General features: G+C 34.1%; 1 long non-coding RNA gene across 1 annotated transcript; it reads right to left on the reverse strand.

Moving 5' to 3' along the window:
• Positions 1 to 10,248: 10,248 nt before the first annotated feature.
• Positions 10,249 to 18,832, reverse strand: LOC121209863 (uncharacterized). The gene is made up of 4 exons (XR_005905008.1): positions 18,607 to 18,832; positions 17,810 to 17,884; positions 16,091 to 16,225; positions 10,249 to 10,288 (listed from the first exon to the last, which is right to left on the reverse strand). It is a non-coding gene; the product is annotated as an uncharacterized lncRNA (long non-coding RNA).
• Positions 18,833 to 19,947: the final 1,115 nt, after the last annotated feature.

Genomic DNA, 19,947 nt, shown 5'->3' on the forward strand with positions numbered 1-19,947 from the left:
TGGTGGAAGGACTAAATTGTAAAGAAAGAAAACTTATTTTCTTCTTCCTCTCTCACGTTGGTTTGCATGGGAAAGAAAAGATGATGATTTTTCATCTTTCTTTCCTTATATATACTAAATAAAATAATAATAAAATAATAAAATATCATTTAAAAATCAATTTAAAGTATTAATAGACTAATATTTATTTATTTAATTTATCTAAAATATATCCAACATCATCATTGTCTCTAGATTTCTCTCTCTTCCAATTGACCATTTTGCCCTTAGTGATCTTTTAAAATTCCATTCTTGAGTCATCACTTAATTTGGTAAAATTGTAATTTAGTCCCTCATAATTCTTCACCTATTCAATTTGGTCCTAATTCATCAATTTTCCTTGGTTTCTAGATCATTCCACCCTTAAAATATTTGCACTATTAGTCCTTCAACTTTTCATATTTACACTTTAATCCCTCAAATTTTGAGTATTTACTCTTGTGCCACAAAACTTTTCTCACTTTTACAATTTAATCCTTTCTTGAATTAATATGTCATAATATACTTCCCAGTGACATAACTCAATTTTTCCTCTTCTTGTCACTTTATTTCCTTATTTTACTATATTAAAGATAATATTTTACTGTAGAAATTTTCAGGGTGTTACAGTTTCAAAATCCAATTACGCCCGTTCCTCATCCTAAATGGAATGTAATGATGAAGGGATCCATATGTAAACATAATATCTATTTATATACGCTTGAATGACCCCTTTTCATAATGAGAATGTATATAGCCCTATTCCAGTCAGTTCCGGTATGGAATGAACTTATAATCATGCAATCGACTTGATCATCAGATTATAGATTATAAGTTCATAGAGATCTACTAATTTTTTTATCCTAGTTAGTAAAAAAGGACTTTGAACTAAGAAATAAATTCTAGAAGCTAACTAGAAGCTAAACTAAAAAAGGGTATCCTGAGCAATTGTAATAATTGGATTCGTTGATATTCATGGTATAGTAGATGCTATCACACATACAATCATACTCAATTTGATGGAATTGTTTAATCTTAAAAGGGATCTATCCAACTATAGTTATGATCATAGGCTTAAAAGTCAATTTCTCATACCTAAGTATTTATTCTACTTATTCGAAAAAGCTGTAAAAAGAATAATTCTCTTGATATAGTTAATTCAAACCAAGCATTCAAATCAAAGCTTACCATTAAACAGTTAGGCACAATAGTGTTCTATGTTAAATTCAATAATAGCATTAAGAATCATGAGAAGGACTAAACCAAACTCAAGTAATTGATATAGCTATAATTAAATTAATCTTGTACCTTTATTTCCTTAGAGTTTATCATGCAAGCTATAAAATTGAGGAAGGCACAACAACACACACATAAGCCAACTCCTTGCCACTTATATCAATCATTTATGACAATTACAGATCACAAACTCATGGATAGCAATAGAAAATTTAATATAGAATTAAGGCGTCAATTTAATCAATATGAAAAATTCATAAAAATAAGAAATACAAATTACTTAGGTTAAAGAAGAAATTTTGTTTTAGCACAAGCCTCACAAGATCACAATTGAATTAATTCACCCCTTTGAATCAAAAATAAAAGCTTAGCCACATATGGTGAAATAAAAATTCCCAAGCAACTGCTAACTCAAGGTGAAAAGAAAAGAAGTCAAAACTAATCATTTTTTTCCTCCCTCGGCTACCATACTAAAAATAAACCTAATAATAGTAAAGCAATCCTAACCAAATAAAAAAAGTCTGTCACATTTAATGTTTGAGTGAAATTCAAATTGAAATTGACATAATTGCCATTTTAGTCCTGTACAAATTCAGGCCTCCTTAATTAGTCCTTAAAGTTGATGGCTCCCAAATCGGCCCCTCTCACAAGTCCACTATTTTATCAAAATTCCCTTGATGCATAGGTTTAACCAAAATTTAGCAATTCAGCAATTAAATTCAATATATGTGGCTCTTGCATCAAAATAAACATAATTTCCACAATTAAACACTCAATATAACTAGAATACGAGGGAATTAAACACCATAAAGTATATATAATTAAAATCTATTACATAAAAAGTTATCGATTTGAATTTTTCCAATTCAAACAAAAAATGACTCCAACTCAAATGTCAAACTTCAACAATAAATTTTGAAATTTTTTATTGGACAAAACTGAATAACCTAAACTTGAAACCATCCAGTTTTGAAAGTAACTCAAATCCAAAAAAGGTTGGAAAAAACTTAAATTGGCAAGTCTCCTCCAGACCTAGAAACATACTGTTTTCGGTGTAAGCAGGGGACAAAGCTTGTAGCTTGCTTACCTTAGGAGGCAGTTAGATGTAAACAACAACTCCATGTGGGTAGGAGTCATTTTCTAGGGTATTCAAAATTTAAGATTAATTTACTGAGACAATGGAGTCAATGGTAGAGGGCAGTTGAAGTGTTAACGCCCAGTTATTAATATGGCATGCAACTATACCATCAAAAATATCATCTATAGGCTTTTCTAGTAGCCATTGAATCGGTGATAATTTATGCTTGATTGCTTTTGTTTCTGTAGAACAAAAATATGACGTTCATAGGCTTTATCGGTAGGGATTGCTAGATCCATTCATAGATTGAATCGCAATTCGATTCAATTTTTTTTCATAACTTTACTTAACCCAAATTGATTCAATTTTAAAATAAAAATTTTCTGTTAGTTCACATCTATAAGATGAGCTACCCAACCCATAGATAATTTTGTGACAGACTTTTAATATCAAAATTTCAAACTAAAATAAATTTTCAATAAACCAATCTATATAACTTCATTTAAAATATAATTATACAGTTTATGTAAAATTTTGCAGGTAATGGTTAGTGCGATTTCCACAGAAGGGTGTAGAGAGCTATTGGGTATAGGAGATATGGGAAAAGAGAGGACAAGTTCGTAGAGCATGAGAATGAGAGTAGTTGCATGCCCCATACAAGAGAATTGAGTAATCTATATGCCAGTCCATTATGCGGTCCTAACATTGCCTTTTGTTCTCTAATTGGTAGGCTTAATGAGTCATGATACCCCTTAAACACTTGTTTCTGATAATTATGGATGGTCATTCCATATAAGACAACTTGAGTAAATTATGATGAGACTAGCAGAAGCCTGTTAGAGTATAGTGAAGAAACTATTAGGTTGTTATGCAGTTAGTGAGCTGTTCATAAGTTGTTAGCAGCAGTTATTTCCATGCATATTGTGTATAATCACACTTGACGTACTAGATCAATTTAAGGAATCAATAATAATTCATTTCTCAATGTGTTCATTCATTTTCTTCTATTAATCTTTTTGTATATACTTACACGGTATCAGTCGTCTAAGTCCTGGAGACTCACTCATGCTGTGCATTCATGGCTAACTTTGTCGATTCCGTTTCTGCTAATCATGGTAGTCTATCGTTCATAGGTTCTCAGTTAGTTTAGTCATTTTATCGACATGACACTGTCAAGTTAGATGAAGGTAATTTTGTTTAGTTGCAACAACATATACACTTGATTATTGAAGGATATGAGTCGACAGGTTTTATAAAGGAACGTTACCTGCTCCACCGCGATTTGTGCCATCTCTGGAGGGTTCTCTGGTTCCAAATCTAGAAGCATAGTTATTCGTTCAGCAAGATAAATTACTTGCATCTTGGTTGCTCTCTACAACCAGTAGTTCTCTTTTGTCTTATTTTACAGATACCAAGACGGCGTGTGACATATGAACCACTGCAAATCGTCTATTCACCACCGTCACAGGAGCCAAATTGTCTCACATAAAACATTAATTACACTCCATTAAGAAAGGTAATATGATGATAAATGAGTATATAACTAAGATCCAGAATACCTATGTGTTGATCGAAATCTCTGGATCTCGAATATTGGAGGCTAAGAAAGTAGAGATTGTTCTTGCAGGCTTAACGTCAGAATAAGATGTCATTTTCACTCTCGCATCTTTCTTGTCTGAACCTCTTCCGATGCAAAGGCTCGTTGATGTGTTGCTGGAATATGAGAGTCGCTAGACTCGTGTGTTGCAAGAGGTGCCAGTCCATGCACATCTGGTAGAGGCTGCTCCGTCGCCAACGATAGTGGAACCCGTACATGGTTGTCGCCCCCCACTGGTGGCCGTGAGAAGGCTTTTCGTTCTCAAATTCAGTGCTAGATTTGTGGCTGATTTGGGCATGTGGCTCAACGCTGCTTTTAACAGTTCAATCGAGACTACAAAGGTCTCTCTACACCGATGATGGCTAAGGCTTCTACTGCGTGGGCTCCGATTGCTCGTGATGGACAAGGATCGAGCAGTGGTTCTGGCTTACCAACTGTAACTCCCAGTGAAACCTATGGAGTTGTCTTCTTCCCTTCGGTGGTTCTTGGACAGTTTGGGTCTTCTTTGACGATGGCGCCATAGGTTTTCGATCATGGTCACTAATGGGGAGGGGTACCACCAGATGCGGCTATCCCACGAATGTTGCACTTTAGGGTTTCCCATAACCCTTTTGCTGCTTTGGGTGATGAGGCAGGCTCGACGTTTAGCCCCTATAATGGCTTCCCTAGACCAGCTGGATCAAGCCAACAGTTCAGGCCATGCGATGGCCTCACTAGGCTAACTGGATCAGGCTAACAATTTGGGCCATATAGTGGCCTTTCTAGGCCGAATAGTGTAGGCCAGAATTTTGGTAATCATCTTATTGGGCTGAATGCTAATTGTGTTGCTTTTAAGGGCCCGCTTGGTCGTGGGTAAGGTCTTGGGCCCACAAATAGAGGTGTTAATGGACTGAATAATGGGTCAAGTGTTCCATGGTTAACAAAACTTAGGGCGCCTATTTTTTCTGGGATGGTTCATGGGGCCAGGGCCTTAGATACGATTGTTGGTTTTGATTTCTCGCCATGTATTGGGTTGTCCCGAGTTTCTGATTTGCATGCGTCGGATTTCTCTAACACTACTAGGTCCAATGTGAATACAACTTAATATGGGTCCAATTTTGATAATGATGTTTCGTACATTCCTATGCCTGTAAGGACTTCGTCGTGGTATCCTGATTCAAGGGCTACACACTATGTCTACAAGGAGGCCTCTGCTTTGAATAAGTTTACGCCTACTCAGGTATATCTCCTCTCTCAATAGGTGATGGGACTCTTGTAAAAATCTCGTGTATTGGAAATTCTATCTTGCCTATAAAGAATAAATTGTTTCATCTGTCTAATGTTTTGTATGTACCAAATATTCGGAAGAATCTACTATCTATTTCTCAATTTGCTAATGAAAATAACATGTTTTTTTAATTTCACCATATTACTGTGTTATTAATGACATCCAAACTTAGGAAATTTTGCTGCAGGGCCACACTCGTGATGGGCTCTCTCATTTTTCACAGTCACTCCTGTTCCAACCAATGTGGTTCCTTCTGTTCACGACACTGGGTTTAAGACTTGCTCTGATAGTTATGATTTTTTGCATTATAGCACTATCGACTTAGTCATCCTTCTGCTCCTGTTGTTAAATCTATTTTAGATAAATGTTAAATTATTTCCAATAAAATTTGTCTTGATAATATTTTTACTGCATGTAAAAGGGGGAAGTCCCATAAATTTCCTTTTTCTAACTCTACCACTGATTATATTAATCCTTTTGCTTTGGTTGTCTTCGATTTATAGGGACCTGCATTTTTTGCTTGTGGATATCATTGGTCTTATGTTTCATTTGTTGACATGTGTAGTCGTTTTACTTGTATATATCTCATTCGACGTAAGTCTCAAGCCGTTGATTGTTTTGTTCAATTTTAGCAATTGGTCAAAACTCAGTTTAGGAAAGATATGAAACAATTTCAGAGTGATTGGGTAGTGAGTTTCGTGCCTTCACGGCGGTTCTAGCACGACATGGGTTCGTTCATAGGCTATCCTGCCCACATACACCTGAGCAGAATGATGTGGCTGAACAGAAACATAGGCACATTGTTGAAATGGGTTTTACTCTTTTAGCTCAAGCTAATTTACCTATAGATTTTTGAGGTTATGCGTTTTTTTGTGCTATTCATCTAATTAATAGACTACCTACCCCTGTTCTGAAAGGTTAGTCTCCTTATAAGGTTCTTTATGGACAGGGCCCAACGTGTGATCATTTACGAGTGTTTAGGTGGTATTATTTTCCATATATGTGTCCATTTCATAATCACAAACTAGAATTTTGTTCTCAGTCATGCACGTTATTAGGGTATAGTTCTCAACATAAAAGATATCATTGTCTTACACCGGATGGTAAGGTTGTTGTCTCTCGCCACGTTATGTTGATGAACGTCGATTTTTGTTCTCTACAAGTATTGTGGTTCCATCCCAGCCAGGTGGGTATGTCTCTACGTATGTTTCTATTGTTCAGCCTCTATTTGACCGACTCATTGAGTCTTCCCCTCCTGGGTCTTTGTTTCGTAATTTTCCTGATTCTCGTACCACAACATTTAAATCGGTAGATTGACTAGTTGATTTGAGTGTTGATTGTGAGCAAAACAGTTTGTCTACCTCGTCCACAGAGACCAGTCATTTCGTTCTGACCAATATCACTCCGATTGCTCTGTTTATTCCTCTAAGTGTGAGTAATACTCATCACATGGTTACTTGGTCCAAAATAGGAACTTTTAAACCCAAAGATTTATCTGTTGAAGTTGTTGATTATGAGCCACGCACAATTGCTGAGGTTTTTGCTAGTAAGGAGTGGCACTTGGCGGCCTAAGCTGAGTATGATGCTTTGATCAGAAATTTCACCCGAGAACTTGTTCCCTTACCACATAGTCAGAAGGCGATAATGTAAATGGCTTTTCAAAGTTAAGAAGAATCCTGATGGTACTATAATTCGTCGTAAGGCTTGGTTAGTGGCAAAAGGTTGCTCTCAAGTACCAGTGTGTGCTTTTGAAGAAACATTTCGTCCAGTGGTTAAACTTGCTACTATTCGAACTATATTGTTTATTGTTGTCTTCAAAGGGTGGTAGCTACGTCAGGTTGATGTGAATAATATTTTTCTCAATAGTGATCTTACTGACGAAGTGTACATGCAATAACCTCCAAGATATGTCCAATATGGTCCAAATGGAAAACCTTTGGTGTGTCGTCTGAAAAAGGTCTTATATGGACTACGCCAAGCTCCATGAGCATGGTTTGATAAATTGAAACATTTTCTTGTCTCTGCCGGTTTTATTTTATCAAAATCTGATGTGTCTCTGTTTGTTCGAGTTACAAATGACTCTAATATGTATGTGTTGGTTTATGTGGATGATATTATCATTACTGGGAGTGCACCCAACAATATTAATATTTTTGTTCAACAGTTGCATAAAGAGTTTTCTTTTAAAGACATGAGATGTTTTCATTATTTCTTAGGCATTGAGGTTACTCGATCATCCATTGGATGCCTTCATCTTTGCCAACGTAAGTACATTATGGATCTGCTTAACAAGAGCTCATTAGCTAATGCTAAGGGTGTTCACACACCAATGATCAGTTATTCATATTGTTTAAGGATGAGGGAGTTCGTCTCAGTGATCCTATTGAATATAGAAGTCTTGTCGGCGCTTTACAATATGTGGTCCTTACTCGGCCTGATATTGTTTATGTGGTAAATCAAATTTGTCAATTCATGCATGCGCCTACTAGTGTTCATTTGGTTGCGTTAAAATGAATCTTACGATATTTACGTGGCCCTGTTGATTATGGGTTAGTTTTTTGTTCATTTGACAAACTATCTTTGATTGGCTATGCCGATGCTAACTAGGGATTGGATTTTGATGATCGCCAGTCAACAACAGGCTACTATGTATATTTTGGACATACACCTATCTCTTGGTGTTCTAAAAAGAAACAAGTTGTTTCTTGCTCTACGGCTGAGGCTGAGTACCAGAGTCTGGCTGCGGCAACTAGTAATGTTACATTCTAAGTTCAAGCATGTTGAGCTTGACTTATTTTTTCTTCGAGAGAAAGTAGCCACTACAGGGAAATAGATTTTTAGCGACGCTTTTTTTAGCCTTTAGCGGCGCTTTTAAACGCCACTAAAACTTTTAATGGCGCTTACTAAAACGCCGCAAAAAACGCCGCTATAGGTAATGCCACAAAAATTTGTGGCGCTTATTGAAAAAAACGCCGCTAAAAGTCACGGTTTTTAGCGACGTTTGTGGTAAAAGCGCAGCTAAAAGTCACGGCTTTTAACGGCATTTGTGGGAAAAGCCTTGACTTTTAGCGGCACTTTTCCCACAAACGCCGCTAATTTTGGCAAATTTGCAATATTTTTTTTTCACCAATGTCCAGCCCTTCCTGCTTTAAAATCCAACCAAATACAACAAATATAATATAAAATGCAGCCAAAAATAACGAATTTAGCATAAAAAATACAACCAAAAATATTAATTCTAAATGATACTTCAAATTTAACTAAAGATATATGATATAATTAATAAATAAAGTATAATTTAAAATAGTTTTACAATAATGTTAAACGTGACAAAACTTAAAAACATTTTTACAATAAGAAAACTAATGTCTAAGATGGCGGCTTTTGCGATTGCTGAAACATATGCATCATCTGCTGAAGCTGTAGCTAGAGGTCATTGTACTTTTTACTCTGTTCTGCTACCATCGCTCGTGCCTCTGCCTCTCTCGCTGCAGCCGCTGCATCCCTCTCTGCTGCCTCCGCTCTAAGTTGTTGCTGGAGTTCTTCATATTTTTGTTGAACCTCGGCAATTTGCTCAACCGTGTTCGCTTGCATCTGAGTTATCTGGTCTCTTAACCTCTGAACTTCAGCTTGAGCTTGACTTCCAGAAGGCATGTATTGCTGGGAGCCGGATCCAAAATATTGGGTCGGGGTAACACCAGATCCTTGAAATCGAACCCGACCGTACCTTTCAGGACCCAAAACTTCAGTGATAATTCTGTTATCAATGTTCTCAAGATTAACAGAACTATCACTCGAAGCAATCGCTTCATATTCTGCCTTCTTCTCCTTTAGTTTCTCCAAAAAATCAATTAAAGAGTTAGAAACGAAATATATAGTAAAAAGGAATGCAACATAACTTAACATTATTTAAAACTACTAATGATGAATTGAATTAAAAAATTATAATTAAAGATTATAAATATTTAGAATAAATCAAATATTATTAAGTAAATATACCATAATTTCTCCAGCTTCGGATGTCATAGGAGATTCAACTTTCTTCCTATGCGTAATCTCAAAAAGCTGAAGGCGTCCAACTTTTTGTCCGGATTTGACTTCCTACAATATAGTAGTAGAAATATTATTTAATAATAGAAAGTTATTAATATTTGAAAGAACTAATAAATTCATAATACCTCAGCCTCAGCTACAGAAGCAAAACTTCTCGACCCTGCCGTGTGCGTGAATTTTTGTTTTTGCTTGCTGCTTGTTCCAACTCGCTCACGGTCCTACATAATAAAATTATTATTACGTATATAGTAAACACTATATATAAGAGTTTGGAAATATGCAATACCTCTCCTTTCTTTGAATTCCAAAATCTAACCGCATCTTCCCATTGATACCTTAGCATTCTCGGCGGAACATTTCTCAGTTTTTCCTCGAGGCTTATGTCTTTCTTAAAATATTGTTTCTTTAAAGTGCTTTTATTGTCTCTCCATCTTTTACCTAATGCCTTCTTGATATAATCATCGGAGACTTCTAAAGCAAATCTCTCCTAAAAAACATAAGTTTAGAATGTAAATATAAATGAAACTTAAACCAAAGTATTATAAATTGCATTCACATTTTGTTACCTTAATATTAGCGAGAGCCTGATTTTTGTTGCTATCAGGCATGTGATGCCATGATTCGTAGTTGATGGGCAACATATTTGCATTTCGTGCTAAAATGCCCAAATAGCCTGTTAAAAGTTGAGCTTCAGATCCAACAGGCTGACCATGAGTATTTCTACTTACTTTAACACACTCGACAGGATCTAAGTCGTATAAATCTCTAAGCAGCGTATGTCCTCAAACTCTGTGCGTCCCACCACTTTTAGCTGAAAAATGATATACTATTATTATATTAAAATTGACAAATAATTCAATAATAAAAGTCAACACATGTAAAATGAACATAACATTACTTTGAAATTATTCAGGCTCATCAAGTGTCTCTGGCACATTCGAAGATCCAACAACTGTCTGCTGTTCACTATTTCCTTCTTCTGAATTTGGAGTATTTTGGACAATACTTAAATCTCGTAATCTTCTTCTACTCATTTTTCCTGCAATACATATAAAATAGTTAAAGTTTTAGTAACAAATTACAACAATAGTAGTACATATAAAATAGTTAACTTATATAACATGACAAAGATTAAAATTATAATATTACGTATAATTAAAAAATTATAAAATCTTACTACATCATTATTCATAAATATCTTCATCCACATCATGTCGAACCCATTGATGTTGTGTATTAGTATTAGGGATATTTTCATCTAAGTTTTGTTCTGGAAAAGGTAATGTTTTTGATCTTTCGACGATGTCATCTCTACTTTCATTACCCATTTCAAACAAGTCTCTAGGGGTGTTCCGGAGTACAACATACCAACCCTCATCAGTTGGATCTTTCGAATAAAAAACTTGTTTCACTTGAGAGGAAAATACATATAGCTCGTCCATCAATTGTTGTCCAGTGTGAATCAAGCGAGAGAAATTCAACATTGTAAAACCAAATTGATCTTCTTTAATTCCTTGAGCAGTATTAACATCAGCCCAATCACACCGAAATAAGACAACTTTCCATCTACCGTAGTAATCCAACTCAATAATGTTGATAAGAAGTCCGTAATACTCCACATTACCCTCAACCGAATTACTGTCCCTAGCACTAGCATAACTTATAATTGAAGAATTAACAACTCCACAATTTTGAGTTCTCCTCATTCTCTCACGATACTTTGTATGAAATCTGTATCCATTGATGAGGAAGGCACTATATCTTTTTATTATTCTATTCGGACCTTGGGAAAGCCATTTCACTTCATCATTGACATCCTTTCCACTCCAAACCTATTGAATCGAAAGTAAATTGAATAATTAACTAAATTTCGGGATTATATGTAACTTATTAACTTTAGTTACATACCGTTTGACTTAACCATTCATGAAAAGATTCTGTGAATAACTTATTAATCTCTCGATGTTGCAATCTTCGAGAGCGTGCACGAGATCTCAAAATTTGTTTGTACTCACTATGTTAAAAACAAGTGTAATTGGTTAGAAGATAAACAAATCAAAACGACGAATATGTGAGGAAATTTTAGAACTTACTTGCGTAACGGTTCAACTAAATCGTGGTGAAAAAGTACATATCTATGTGCTTGTATCCACGATATATCATCTAATTCTGTAATTTCAACTTTGCCGATTGGTTTTCCATAACTTTGGAATAAATAAGTTTTGGCCAAGTTATGACCATTGAGCCCAGCATTTCTATTTGGTCTATTCAATCGTGTTTCAACATCTTCTAAATATCTAGAACAGAATGTCATGCATTCCTCTACCAAGTAGCCTTCAGCAATTGATCCTTCTGGATAACGCTTATTGCGACAATAAGATTTCAATTTGCTTAGGAACCTAAACACGATATACAATATCTATCAAAAGTTGTAACTAAATGTATAGACGCGAATAAATAAATACTTGACAAATAAATTAGCACCTTTCTATTGGATACATCCATCGATAAAAAACCGGTCTACCAAGTATTGCTTCGTGAGGGAGATGGATTACCAAGTGCACCATAATAGTGAAGAAGGAAGGTGGAAAGATCTTCTCCAAATTGCATAAAGTCAAAGCAGCTCGATCATGTACTTTCTTAAGTTCTTCAACATCCAAAACTTTGCCACAAATAGCTTTCATTATATTGGATAGTTCAATTATATAGGACGTCACATTTTTTTACATGTAGCACCGTAAAGCAACTGGGAGTAAATCTTGCATCAAGATGTGGTAATCATGTGATTTTAATGAATATAATCTTCGATCTTTAAGACTCACACATCGAGATATATTTGACGCATATGCATTTGGGACCTTTATATCCTTCAACACCATACAAAACACCTCTTTCTCTTCCTTTGACATTGAAAAAATAGAAGGCGACAACCGATATTTCCCATTCGGAAGTACTTGAGGATGAAGATCACACTGAATTCTCATGTCAACTAAATCAAGTCGACTCTGAAGATTGTCTTTTGATTTTCCATCGACATTCAAAATTGTCCCAATTATGTTCTCGCAGACATTCTTCTCAATATGCATGACATCAAGATTGTGGCGTAAAATATTCTGCTCCCAATAAGGCAACTCAAAAAAATACTTCTTTTTTTCCACAAGTCTGCCTCATTAGGATCATCCTCTTTGTCAGATTCATTATCGGATTCATCCCTCGATCTTCTCTTTGATTGCTTGTTAGGTGGTTGATTCATCTTCCCATAACTGAAGTTGATATCTTTTAACATAAACAAGATTTCAAATCCAATGGTCTGCTGAGGAGCTCCTCTATACTCTTCAATACCGTCAAATAGAGTCCTCTGAAATCTAAATTTATGATTTCCATTTAACCACCGACGATGGCACATGTAAGAGAACTTCTTCCCATTATACAACCACTTCGAACAAGTTTGCGCAGCACAACAAGGACAAGCATAACGTCCTTTAGTACTCCAACCCGATAAATTAGCATAAGCCGGGAAATCATTAATTGTCCACAATAAAGCTGCACGTAAATAAAAGTTCTCTTTTCTTAATACATCATATGTCTCAACACCCGACCATAATTCTTTAATAAGTGGCTGTAAATAGATGTCAATATCATTTCCGGGACCTTTCTCTCCAGGAATAATCATTGATAAAATAAACGAAGATTGCTTCATGCAAATCGATGGAGGCAAATTGTAAGGAACAAGCACCACAGGCCAAGTACTGTACGAAGTACTCATGATTTTAAATATTAAAACCGTCAGCTGCTAGCCCAAGCCTCACATTTCGAGGATCGCTTGCAAAGCTTGAAAATTTCATGTCAAATGATTTCCAAGCTAAAGAATCCACAGGATGCCTTAATAATCCATCATCGGTCCGTTGATCATTATGCCACCTCATAGATTCGGCCGTCTTTGATGACATGAAAAGCCTTTGAAGTCTTGGTATTAGGGGAAAGTATCGCAAAACCTTGACTGGCTTCTTTCTTAACTGTGCCCCACCTTCATCCGCATTCACATCTTCTGTATTCCCATTCATCCAACGGGACTTGCCACAAACATTACAACACTATTGGTTCTTCTGATCTCCCTAGTACAACATGCAGTCATTTAGGCAACTATGAATTTTATCGTACCAAGGCCCAAATCTTTTATTAGTCTCTTCATATCTTGACAAGATTGGGGGATTTTTGCAAAAGGAAACATCTTTCAGAAACTCTAGCAGCATTGTAAAAGAATTTCCAGTCCACCCTCCCAAACATTTTAAGTGAAATAAACGAATGCAGAAGGACAATTTCGAATATTTGATCCCTCGTATAGTTCTTCGTTCATTTCATTAAGTAAATTGTAGAACTTCGCCGCTTCTTCATTTGGCTCCTCATGAGGTGCACTTGTTCCCGTTTCGCCAAAAACATTTCCACCAATATTACAATCTTCGGATGCAATAAAGTCAGGTGGAAACGATTGCTCACCATGACTGTGCATATTAAATGCATCCCGTAACATACCTTCCATGTCATCTTGTCTAACATACTGATGGTAATCAGTATCAGGATAAGTCGGATTAATCGTTGAAGAAGTTCCACTAGATGTACATTCTCCATGGAAAATCCATTTTTTTTACCCCCGAATAAAGCCATCAACAATTAGATGTTCGTAGACAACTTCACGAGTATGCCAATTGATGTTGCCACACTTCTTACACGGGCAAAGAATCATATTCTCTTGGCTTGCATTTTGAAATGCAAAATTCAGAAAAGTTTGTACTCCATTTCGATAGGCGTTGCTTACCCTTGACAATTTCATCCAACTCCTATCCATTTCGTAGTTCTTGAAATCTAAAGTTGACAATAAATTACACAGGTAAGTTGTTTATTATGTAAGTCTTGATATGATATATTTTTATGTTTTATGTAAGTTATGTAGATTATGTCAGTTATGAAATTTGAACTTTAAACTATATGCTTTTAAGGAAATTGTTAGATTACACTACATGTATTAGTTAAGTTATGTAAGTTGTTATGTACGTTATGTGAGTTATGTAAATTATGTAAGTTATGTGAGTTATGTAAGTTGTTATGTAAATTATGTAAGTTATATGAGTTATGTAAGTTATGTAATTTATTTAAGTAATGATCAATATTAATACTATTTTGATAAAAATTAGTTATAACTTTTAAAGACATTTAAAATTATTAAATATTAAAATCAAACATTATTAATATAAAAAAATAGTAATTTGAATATAGTAATTTTTTAAGATTCATCATACGTGGCGTTGTTACACCTAGGGAGGATCCATTATATCTTACAGCTCGATATAAGTGCCCATCAGGTTTCTAGCCTATATACTTTGAATCTTTAAAATATTTAAAAAAAGGTTGGAGAGAAGGTCAGCTATTGTTGTAATTTTAATGGACAAGCAAGCTACGTGGTAATAAATATTCAATAGTAAATGAGCTCGATAGAACTTTTTTCAAGTCTTTTTGAATTTTTTAAGATTCATCATACATGGCGTTGTTACACCTAGGGAGGATCCATTATATCTTACAGCTCGATATAAGGCAACCCGTCAGGTTTCCAGCCTATATACTTTGAATCTTTAAAATATTTAAAAAAAGGTTGGAGAGAAGGTCAGCTATTGTTGTAATTTTAATGGACAAGCAAGCTACGTGGTAATAAATATTCAATAGTAAATGAGCTCGATAGAACTTTTTTCAAGTCTTTTTGAATTTTTTAAGATTTATCATACGTGGCATTGTTACACCTAGGGAGGATCCATTATATCTTACAGCTCGATATAAGGCAACCCGTCAGGTTTCCAGCCTATATACTTTGAATCTTTAAAATATTTAAAAAAAGGTTGGAGAGAAGGTCAGCTATTGTTGTAATTTTAATGGACAAGCAAGCTACGTGGTAATAAATATTCAATAGTAAATGAGCTCGATAGAACTTTTTTCAAGTCTTTTTGAATTTTTTAAGATTCATCTTACGCGGCGTTGTTACACCTAGGGAGGATCCATTATATCTTACAGCTCGATATAAGGCAACCCGTCAGGTTTCCAGCCTATATACTTTGAATCTTTAAAATATTTAAAAAAAGGTTGGAGAAAAGGTCAGCTATTATTGTAATTTTAATGGACAAACAAGCTACGTGGTAATAAATATTCAATAGTAAATGAGCTCGATAGAACTTTAACTATTTTATTAATATCAACCACAAAAAGAACATAGATTATATGTTAAAAGAATGAGGAAAAACGTAGCATTACAACTTATGACTTTTTTAATGGTTGATTTTTTTTTAACTACATGGTAATAACTACATGGTCGATTTTTTTAACTACATCAAACATTAAATCTTTTTAATAATAATTAAAAAAAACTCAATTCAAGAGATAAAGTTAAATCTTTCCTCAAAGACATGGATTGACCACACACGTAACTCAACAATCATCTAATCCAATTTGAATTTTCTTCTTACCAAATCAAATCTTGATAAAGTCAATAGATGAGACGTGTCCATTTATTTTCCCTGATTATAATTTTTATATTTTAATTTAACATTAATACTTTTTCTAATTAAATTACTAATATGAGTCTTCTTAAAATAAAATTTCTAACCAAAAAATTATTTTAAAAGTAAACAAATTAGATTATATCAAATTGAAACATACAAACCGAATCTTAAACCTAAATATAGTAAAAAGACTATAATCATAATTTAACCTAAGACAAAGACAATCTATACTAAATCAGTTAATTGTGTTATTAATTTTTTAAATAATAAAAAATAAGTTCAATATCATAACTAACCTTTTGGCTATCTAGGCTTTATGTATATTGCTTTAGTGTATGAAAAGAGCAGCAAATGAAGGTCTTGATAATTTGATGCCAAACTGCTAGAAAAGAGTCACTCCAATGGGTTTTCTATGCCTGCCCATGAATCACCTACAACACCAAGGAAACAGGTTCAATCCGAAAGAGAAAAAACAAAGAAGATTACATTCTATGAAGAGAAACATCATAAAGAATGAAAATAAGAAAACATACTTGTCTACCATACGTGGTATTTGTAGAAAATCCACAAAATTGATAAGTTGAAACCCACAAAAATAAAATGATTTATGTACCTCCTACTTTTCCATTACCTCTAAATAAGAGGATTCCAACTATTAGAAGCAATTGCATTTTCAGGTAGAAATTAATGAACTTCAACAAAATATAACGTCCAAAATTAAAAGAAAAATGGAAAATGTAAAAGCAGGAAGTGCACTACAGAAGTAGGTTAGGTGATTAAACAGGGCTATGAACTTGAGACTCCATTTGAACTTTCTATCCAACTTAACTCGAAAACTTCTTTATCAACTTAGATTGCCAAATATCATTTCTGGAGATCTCTTCAATCCACTGCGTTATTTTTCATTGTCAATTCCTTGTATTCTATCTGAGTTCTAACAAACACCCCACACTCATTCTTTCACAGCCCTTTAGGATGATCAGTTTACTTGCATTCTAATACCTATTATCTGGCAAAGAGTCATACATTTACAATGCTGCCGTGATCCTTGCTTGATATATTAACAGGTAAGAAAGGGATATTCGGCGTTTTTAGTTTAACTGATGATATGTCACCGAACCTAAAAACCGTTAAAACAAAAGATGAAATCAGTTCGAGCATGTATGTGCAAGCAGGAGTTCATATGAGATGACACTCTGTGCATATGTATGCGTGTGAGAGAGAACCTGCCAAGTACAGCTTTGCCATCTGCAAATGAAAACCAATAGAAACGCAAAATTGAACAAACCGATGGCAATTTTGAATAGTTCAATGACCAAAACAAAAATTTACTAATAATTTTGTGACTTTGAATGCTGTTTACCTTTATTTATTTAGGCTAAATCAATATTTAAGAATTAAAAGTAATAAAAGGCAGTACATACACAAGTTGACTATGGACCGACAAGCCAGCTTCTACTCAGTTTTGAGTAAAGTCTAAGTTCATAGCTAGGACTATATATTGCAGAGAACAACCTTTAGGTTCTGTAATGAAATGTGATATATGGATTCCACAGCACATGATGATGAAACATACTTTTAATATCACTAAATAAATGTTTGAAAAAATGGAAGAAAGGTAAGAAAACTAGGATGATCTATGTCAATTTGATCACTGAGTTTTGCAGACAGAATGCTAGCAGAGGTTTTCGAAATCGAAGTTTTGAGGATGACTTGGTAGAATATAATACTCATCCATGTACACAAAAAATATATATATAAATTCCATGGAAAAAAAGTATGATGAAGCAAAGAAACATTGGATTCCTATATCTCCTATTCCAAAGACTGTAATTAGTGTACAAGCTCTGAACCTTCAGATTACAAGCTCAAGATCTGAACCTTCAGAGACTCACCAGCAAGCTATCACTAGTGTATAAGCTGCTCCAAGTCAACCTTTAAGTTCCATGAACCATAAATAATTTAATTTAATATGAATGTAGATTTTATTCCATGAATCTCAAAGTCACTCATACCTCTTTAAATATATCTCGAATCGCAAGCTCAGATTCTCCAATATATTTATGAAATATTACAGGTCCATCGATAATCTGTTTATGAAAAATGAAAAACAAAATAAATAAAAATTTAAAACATGATGGAAGCTTAGGGATTAAGAACTGCAGATTTCTCAGTATTGTCGATAGAAGAGATGAATAGAAAGTTGTAAATACTGACACATAGAACTAGACTATTTATATTGCTTAACAAAGGCACGTAAATTAATCCAATTCCTAATGTTAAGCCTACTAATTCTTAATGTAAATCAATCCAGTTTCTAATGTTAAGCATAAGATCAAAGTAATTATATGCCATTACAGCTATACAAGTTGGGACCAAGAACTACAAGAAACTCTAAAGGAAAAGCCTAACCAAAACGGAATGATTTGAGATTGAATTTCCACCTATCAAGATAAGCCCCAAAGACGATATGAAATACTACAGCCAAAACCAATCCCAAGAGTCAAGCAGTTAATGCAACTCATTTGGCTAAGCAGTTAGATAGGTTTTGTTTTTGTAATATAAGATCATATATTAATAATAAAAATCCTAAAAACAAGATTACAAAATTAGAAGATATCCTACATCAAATTCTTCAATGATCCACCTTCCCAGCCTATAGAATGAAATAGAATACTCTTAAGCTAAGTTTACATCTGACCCAGACAATCAAAAACAACACATTTGAACAATCGAAAACAAACAAACAAGTAGGTGATTTACAGAAATTAACCGAAAACAAACAAGCACACACTTACAAACAAGCACACACTTGTTGCGTAGTTGAGCACAAAGTTGGTGCCAAAAAATTCGGTTGCTAAATTCTAAAGGCACTTAGGGGAAATCTCAGTAGCAGTGAGGACGGCGGACGGCGACGAGTAGGTGGTTGGGTAGCCTCAGGAGTTTCGAATGTTTAGGGATTTGGGGGAAAATTTAGGGATTAGGGGAATTGGGGGAAATCTGTTAAAGGGTGGAAATTAATGCTGGAAATGGCTAAGGGTCGGGTATGAGGAGGATGAAATGTTAGAAAAGAAAACGACGTCGTTTCATCAAAAATTTAAACGTTTGTGGCGCTTTGGAAAAGTGCCGCTAAATCCCATATATTGTGGCGTTTGTAAGGTAGCGCCACTAATCCCCTTCTAGCTCCAATTAAAACGACAGCGTTTTAGTTAAAGGTAAATGCTTTTTGTGGCATTTTTTACAAAAATGCCACTAACCTCCATTTTATATTCATTTTTTTTATTTAATTTTTATTTGTTATCAATTTTTTTAAAATATAATATTTAAATATATCAAGTTTATCTATTATCACTTAAATAATTTAATCTAAAAATTTAATCTAAATTATTTCATTTTTTTCAAAAACATCACCACTCTAATATTTTAAGATATTAAAATTAAAATTATATATTTTATAATTAAATAAAAAATTGTTTAATATATAAATTAAAAAATACTAATTTATCTAAACCCTAATCCTCTAATTCCTAAATCCTAAAATGCTAAACCCTTCACATAAACCCTAAACCCTAGACTCGTAACATGTAACCATTAACCACATAAACACTAAACCCTAAACCATAATTTATTAATCCTAAACCTTAAACCCTAAAACCATAAACCTTACACATAAACTCTAAACCCTAAACCCCTAACTCGTAACCCTTAACCCCTAAACCATATACACCAGCCCTTAAGCCATAATTCACAAACCCTTAAAGTTGTAACTCATAAGCCCTAAAACCCTAAACCATATACCCTGATTTGTAAACCGTAAACCCTAAACTATAAAGATAATTAATTCAATATTTTAAAATTAGCACCATCTCTTTCACAATTATATAAGAAATTATTTAATATATAAATTAAAAAATACTAATTAATCAAAACCCTAAACCCATAATCCCTAATCCATAATCCATAAACACTGAATCATAAAACATAAACTCTAAACCCCTAACCCCTGACACTTAAACCATAACCCTTAAACCCCATAATCCCTAAACCTTAAAATAATAACTTATAAACCGTAAACCCTTAACTATATACCCTAAACTGTAAAGTACCCTAAAATATAATGATAATTAATTCAATAATTTGAAATTAATACAAT

The sequence above is a fragment of the Gossypium hirsutum genome, chromosome A11 (genome assembly GCF_007990345.1).
Source record: "Gossypium hirsutum isolate 1008001.06 chromosome A11, Gossypium_hirsutum_v2.1, whole genome shotgun sequence".
In the NCBI taxonomy this organism is placed as follows: domain Eukaryota; kingdom Viridiplantae; phylum Streptophyta; class Magnoliopsida; order Malvales; family Malvaceae; genus Gossypium; species Gossypium hirsutum.